The sequence below is a fragment of the Heteronotia binoei genome, chromosome 15, assembly GCF_032191835.1.
Source record: "Heteronotia binoei isolate CCM8104 ecotype False Entrance Well chromosome 15, APGP_CSIRO_Hbin_v1, whole genome shotgun sequence".
In the NCBI taxonomy this organism is placed as follows: Eukaryota; Metazoa; Chordata; class Lepidosauria; order Squamata; family Gekkonidae; genus Heteronotia; species Heteronotia binoei.
This window is the reverse complement of record NC_083237.1, coordinates 25,678,841-25,686,437: the sequence shown is the minus strand read 5'-3', so window position 1 is coordinate 25,686,437 and position 7,597 is coordinate 25,678,841.

Here is a 7,597-nt window from a genome sequence, read left to right as displayed (position 1 = left end):
CACACTTCTTCAGACTCCTGCATTGTTCAACTGACCTCTTGGATCTGCTACAACCTTGATAGCTTAGTTCAGTGGTATTGCTTGACAGCTTAGTTCAGCTATATTGCTTTTCATTCAATCACCTCTGCTCTGTTGTTGTGTGTCCTTTTCCTGCATTTGGTTTTTGCCCCTTTCCACCACTTTTCTGAATCCAATCACCTCCCCCCCCTTTTTACAACGAACCTTTGTATAAAGCCCCCCCCCCTTTTTTGTTTCGCTTACTACAATTTATTCCTCTGAAATAGTTCTCTGAACCTCTTCCCTGCATGCCAGAGTGCAAGGATGCCAAATAATCTGGCCACAAGGCATTTTCTATGGTTTCTACCCTGTCACTTTGTTAGTGCTCGTGGTCTGCACTAGGAGAGTATCTTCTCAGCGGGTCAGTCTAGTGTTCTCAGGAGTCCCTGAGTGGCGGTAGCAGGTTATCAGTATGTTTTCTAGGGCAATCTTGACTAAGGGAGTTTTCCAGCAAGGAAAGACAGCACTGCGCATTTTCTACTGTTAACAATTGCACTGCAAATCAGGAGCCCCTGATTCTAATGTCACTTGTTCTATGAACTCACTGGGGTTTAGGAGAGCCCCTCTGCCTCCATTCTTCTTACCTCCACAATACGGAGTAATCCTGAACTTCCTTTTAGGATCACTGTATGGCCTGCAACAAGATAATATATGTGAATGCACTTTGAACACTTGACGGAAGGAGGGAAGGAAGGAACACCTCCAGGTGGTGGCTGGAGATCTCCTGGGATTACAAGTGATCTCCAGGGGACAGAGATCAGTTTCCCTGGAGAAAATGGCTGCTTTGGAAGGTGGCCTCTATGGCATTGTACCCCACTGAAGTCCCTCCCCTCCCCAAACCCCACCCCCCTCAGGCTCCACCTCCAAATCTCCAGATATTTCCCAACCCAGAGGTCGCAACCCTACTTAAAAGCCCTATAGGAAAGCAGGATGTTGTTGCTAACCTAATCTGAGATCCAGAGTCTGTGCCCAGGCACTCAGGCTCCCTGCAGAAACAAGGGATGCAAGCCCTTCTGGTTAGTTAAGGGAGAGAAGACCTCTGTCAAGCCACGAGCATGTAGGACACACATAGGGAGATGGTCAGTGCTGCCCCCTGCTGGAGAACATGATCAATGCAAAGGGGGGAACATTACAGCTGGGTGAACTTGGCTGCGAGGACCCATACAAAGAGACAACAGTTTTTTTTTTTAAAACACAGCTTTTACTGCTGGGTCACAGACTGTACAGGACTAGCTAAATACTTGATTGGGTTTATATTTCTATGTTTTCTTTTTTCTTATGGCAGGGGTGTCAAGCATGAGGGCCAAATCAGGCCCCTGGAGGGCTCCTATCAGCCACCCGAGCAACTGGCTGTCGTCACAATTTGCTTTACAAGGCTTGTTCAATTGCACAGGAGCTACAGAGCATAGCCTCTATTTTCTCCATTGGCTGAGGCTCCTCCCCCTTATGGTCCCCTGGGGAAGGAAGGAAAGAGCCAGAGCTTCCTTTGCCCAGTTCCCTGGATCCCATGGGTAAATACAACAAAATCACCTTTAAGACCAAGTGCTAACGTATTAAGCATGTTTTATGTGGTTTTTTTTTTAATCTTTAATTGTGTTTGTCTGTGTCCTTTATAAAGTTTATATCTCTGCTACCTAATCTTAAATAGGTACACACATGGCCCGGCCTGACAAGATCTCATTTATGTCAGATCTGTTCCTCATAACAAATGAGTTTGACACCCCTGTCTTTGGGGGTGTTTTTAGATAACATTTTCCTCTCATTACCTTCCTCCTTCTCTGCAGCACATTTCTAAAAGCTGCATTTCTCAAATATCTTTGTATGTGTGTTTTTAAAAGAGATGCTACAACTAAAACACTTGCAAAGTGTTAATTTTCTGTTTTGGGTGCCTTTGCCCTCTTGAGATTAGGGGGTGGCAGTCCAGGAGCAGGTCTTTTCAGATGACCAAAGATGACCGTTGTTGTTGGGTGGGTTCATAATGCATATGCATTGGCACATGTCATTAAAGAACGTACTCACCCAAAAGAGCCTGGCAAGTGTAGGATTCATGCCTTCACGTAGCTCGTTGTTAGTAGCACAGATTGAATAGAAGACAATCCAGGTGGACTACCTTGTGTTTGCTCCACAAATATCTGCTTGAAGTCAGTTTACACCATGGATGCCACATTCTCCAAGGTCAAACCTGACGGAGTGCACAGTGAACACCATTTACCTGAATCACCTTGGCTTCTGGGGGCTACCTGCTTCTTCAAAAATCAAGTGAACTCCTTGGATAAGTGAAGTGCGGGGTTTGGACTGGGTCCTTGCCATTGGTCTGTGTGATCATTCATACGGCAAGTGCAAGTGCTTCCTGACAGAGATGCAACCAAGAATCTTGTTCTTTGGGCCTGAAAGCCAAAACTGGGCTGCTCTCTATGCTACCACCAATATGAGAGTGAGTGGGAGGGACCCATCCAAGGCAGCCAAATAAGAGAGGAAGTGAAGGAAATGCAACCAAAAGAGTCAATAACAACCACATTTTGGGATAAAGTCCTCCTGTCTACCTTGAATGAGAGGAATACAACACTGTAAGTCAGTAAAGAAGTTTCAAGCCTCGCTCGTTTTCCAGTTAAGACAGGAAAAGCCATTGTTTTAACCCTTGGTGCTTTCAGTAATTTCATCCACAAGGGTAAGACTTTGGTCCTTTGTTGGATGGAGCCTAAGCGTGTGTATGTGTGTAAAGTGCCTTCAGGTCACAGCTGCCTCATGGCCCAACTTCAAGTCCTAACCAAGGCCAATGCTGCTTAGCTTCCAAAATCTGATGAGATCCAGCTAGCTTGAGCCACCCATGTCACAGCAAGCCAGAGAGCACATCCATCTTAAACCACTACTTTTCTGAACATACCATGACCTCCAAACAATCTCTCAGCTGCCATTTGGCTCTCAAAACTTTCTCTCGCTTCCAAAATCTTTTGTCAAGAACTAATTAATCACTCTGTTTCCAGTAGCGCAGAGTTACGGGGGGACTTCTCGGCTGTAATTCAGAAGTCAGCGTGGGTGAAACTTTCACCAGCTTAGTGCGTTTTGCATTCCCCTCGTTCGTTTGAGATGAGACAACAGCATTTCATTATGGGAGGCTGTCCTTGGCTGTTCAGACTGTGTTTCCTCAGCTGCTGGTAATAAGCTCCTGCACATACGGTTTGTGTGGTAATGTAGGGCAGTGAGAAACACATGATACGCGTTCTGCACGTCACTCAGTTGAAACGACACTCCGTCTGCAATAGGAAGGAGGTAGGCCTCTGAGTCGAGAGAAGCCCAAGCACAGTCAGGAATGTGGCGTTTAATGTATGCTCCCTCACCGGGTTTTTCTTGTAACAGGAACTCCTTTGCATATTAGGCCACACCTCTCTTATGTAGCCAATCCTCCAGCAGCTTACAGGGCTCTTAGTACAGGGCCTACTGTAAGCCCTGGTTACATCATGGGGTGTGGCCTAATATGCAAATGATTTCCTGTTACAAAAAAAGCCCTGCTCCCTCAGATTCAGCCTCTGAGCACCCACACTGAGTGGGGACCAGACTGCTAGTTATGAGGTGGTGTTTGTGAACACATTTCAGCAAGTCCTGGCTGTTCTGCTGGCACCATCTTCGGCATGTACTGTTAACAACTATTCTCATATTTCCTAAAGAAATATGGGAGGAAATTTGATCCTCCTCAAGTCTGACTTCTAATATATTTGCTGTGCACTTCCAAGCTATGAAACTGTTAACAAAATGGTATTTACCACCAGCTATTCTACATGGAATAAACTCCTTAAAATCATGATATTGTCCAAAACAAGGTGGCCAAATTGCAGGTTTTTTACATTGTTGATGGCCTTGCCCTTCTTATGAACATTTTGGTTTAAAGTCATATCAGAGATCAATACAATACAGTAAATATGCCATTGATGCTGGAAGCAATCCAAAAAAAGATACCAGTTTTGTTCTCTGCAGCAAAAACTCTGATAGCCTATAAATGGCTAGATAAGCAAATTCCTACTTCCCAGACTTGCTTTAAAAAATTGTGGGATGATTTTATTTTAACTAAAATAACTTTTTACTTTTAAAATGTAACACCAATGCAATATGAGAAAAAAGTTAGTGAGCCATGATATCCTATAGTAACTTATTTGATGGAACGTGAAACTTTATCAAATCATCCTTTAAATGAAACAATGATATATTTTAAATAGGTATAATCAAATAAACAATCGAAGTATAAAAAACAATTCACATGAATGCTGGACATTAATTCCACACTTGGTGACCTCTGGAGTCAATTGGTGATTGCGTCTTGTCATGTAGTGACAGCAACCTTAGTAACATGTTCATAACCCCCTTCGTGAACATGCAAAGCCACCTCTGACTGAGTCAGACAGACTACTGGTCTGTTAAGGCTGAGCTTGTCTACTCAGACTGGTAGAGGCACTTGAGGGGTTTCATCTTTCCCCATTGCCAACTTCTTGACTAGAGAGGCCAGCCTGGCTGTCTAGCAGCAAAGCCAGGTGGTGCTTTCACACATGCTGAATATGCACTTTTAATCCACTTTCAATGCACTTTGCCACTGGTTTTTACTATGTTTAAATGGCAAAATCCGCCTGTAAATGATTGCTAAAGTGCATTGAAAAGTGGATTGAAATTGTACTGTTCAGCATGTGGTGTAAATCCTTTCACCCTGCTAGTTTTCATCCTTTCATCCTGCTAGTTTTCAGCTTGCAGGGAGGTGTGTGGGAAGGAACATGCCAATCTGGAATCCGTCGCCTGTAATATCTGTATCTAAGTGGCAGTGAAACAGATATGTGCCACTGACTCAGCACAACTAGAATTGCAAGGACAGAACTGAGCTGAATATGCAGTCTTTACCAAACCTACCAGTTATACTCTGGCACTGTTTTCTGGGGAATAAACAAAGCAGTGTGCTCATCTGCTCAGCTTCTCAAAAGCAGAGGGCATTTGGGATATAGATGGATGGACTTGTGCACCAGTGGGGTTTTTCCCACTGGTTTCTGCTGGCTGCACTACCTCCTAGAGAAGCAAGAGCTTCTACAGCCAGAGAATGGAAGGCCTCCTGAGTTGCAGCCTCTGTGGCATGGGACGGCCTTGCTAAGGAGGAGGAGCCATGGCTCAGTGGTAGAGTATCAATTTGGCATGCAGATGATCCCGGGTTCAATCTCTGGCATCTCCAGTTAAAAGATCTGGCAGTGGCTGATGCAAAAGACCTCTGCCTGAGACCCTGGGAGCGGCTGTCCGAGTAGACAGTAGTAGCCTTGGTGGAATGAAGGTCTGGTTCAGTATAAAGCAGCTGCCTGTGTTCATGACCGATTTCCCACTAGCCTTATGCCGCTCTCACGCTCCTCAGCGGGGCTTCCATCAGATTTCACACTCTCTGCCCTGAGGCTGCAACTAGCCCCCCCCCCCTTTTTCCTACGGAAAACAGAAACCAGTTTTTAGAGGATCTTGTTTGCTGCGCGAAAGAGGCAGAGCTCGTTGCAGCCCCAGGGCCAATAGTGTGAAGTCTGACAGAAGCTCCGGGGAGAAGAGGAGAGTGAGAGCGGCATAAGGCTAGTGGGGAATTGGTCCATGAATCAGGAGGGCACCATCTTTAGCAGTCTTCAGGGAGTTGAGGGGGGTGGGACATGCAAAGTAATTTTGTTTGTGAGGCCATTTTATTCTCATAAGTACCAGCTGATACTCTGGGCTGGCCAGTTTTTCTACTTATTCAGTGGCAATTTACTTGAGTCCTTCAGGGAAAGGGCAAAAAAAAGAAGCAAAAGACAGCCTGCAGTCCCCTGGTGGGCCAATTTCTGACTGTTGGGGTTCTTCTCAAGAAGGCTGAACGAGGTAGACGCTGGTTGAATCCAGCACAAGACTTCTAATGCTCTTAAACAAGAGTGTCTATACTCAGAAACACTTAACATGCATTAGTTATGCCAGCTGTTAAGAGGTCCTTCTGAATATGTACTTTTCAAATTTGCGGAACACCCACGGATGACAGGGTGTTTTGTTTTGTTTTAGATGAGAGTGCATCATTGCCATTTCCTCTAACTGGCAGCAGCTCTCAGTCAGGAAAAAAGTGCCTTCCCAATACTTGCTACTTGGGATCAGAAGCACCAAGGAGAATACCTGGGTTCAAAGCAGGCCTCAGATTCAGCAGGAGCTCACAGGAGCACAGCTCCTGAACCTTTCTGACCGCCCCCCCTCCTCCCCACCTGCCTACCTTGTCCATTGAATAGTAGGTGCAGCTGCATAACAATCTCAGGATTAGGAGAGCAGGCAGGCAGCCAGCCACCAAGGGCTTTGCCACACCCCCAGCAGCCCCCATTAACCCCTGGAGAAGCCCATGCCACCCTTTCTCCACTTCTTATGTGATTTTGGGTGGCGGGTGGCTTGCTGGCCTTTTGACTGGGGGGGGGGGTGGCCCAGGAGAGACCCAGGTGAGCGAGGCCTGCTTGGACTGGTTGGATCTCTAGCCAGCCGAAGCAGGCCTTGGTCACCTGAGGCTCTCCTTCCTTGCATCTGGTTGCTTTTGGCTGGGAGGATATAAGCTAATGAGTTATAAGATTAGGTTGATACACCACCCTTCACTTGGAGTCTCAGAGTAGCTTACAATCTCCTTTCTCACACATAAGACAAGCCTTTATTGACATATATAAAATAGAGGGTTGGCCAGGTTACATATCAGGATGAGTAACCATAGCTCTATAAAGAAACTTTGCTACTAATTCAGTTATTTCTGAATCAGAATTATCAAGCAAAACAAAAGCACCTTAAAATCATCAGAAGTCTCTAAAATTTGGGCCAGTGTGGGACATTAAAAATCCCAGTAGGATAACAAATAGACAGGACACTGGAGAAGAAAATGGGTGACAGTTTCAACACAATCCATCATACATGGAACAATCTTCTTTCCCTTCCTCTCCCCACAACAGACACCCTGTGAGGTAGTTGGGGCTGAGAGAGCTCTTGAAAGAACTGCTGTTGAGAAAACAGCTATTTCAAGAACTGTGACTGACCCAAGATCACCCAGCAGCTGCACGTGAAGGACTGGGAAATCAAACCTGGTTCTCCCAGGTTAGTCTGCGCACTTAACCACTGGGGAGTTAGACCTAGAGCTGTAGAAATAGGATGACATTTAGTAGTGTGAGCTCAGAGATTTGCAGACTTATCCATTTCTGCTCTACCGTCAGTAGTGATGGGGTTTGAGGACAGGATAGCTGCCTTTCAAATCCTGTAAAAGAACCTTTCAAGTGAAGAACATTAAGGATAAGACAAATGTAATACACATTTTCCAACCTTCAAGGCAGACATGCATTCCAACAGGTCAAAATTGCTGGGTCCTGCTTCAAGTACTTTTTGTTTTTGAAAGTGCCAGGCATATGTATATGCATTTCTAGGTGCATTCTTCAAAACTGATTCCCTGCCCCCCCCCCAAAAAAAATGGTTGCAAACTTCTCCAAGGATTTGAGCTGTGTGTAACATGGTTGATGTTACAGGTGCTAGCCAGTCAGCACCGTCCATATCT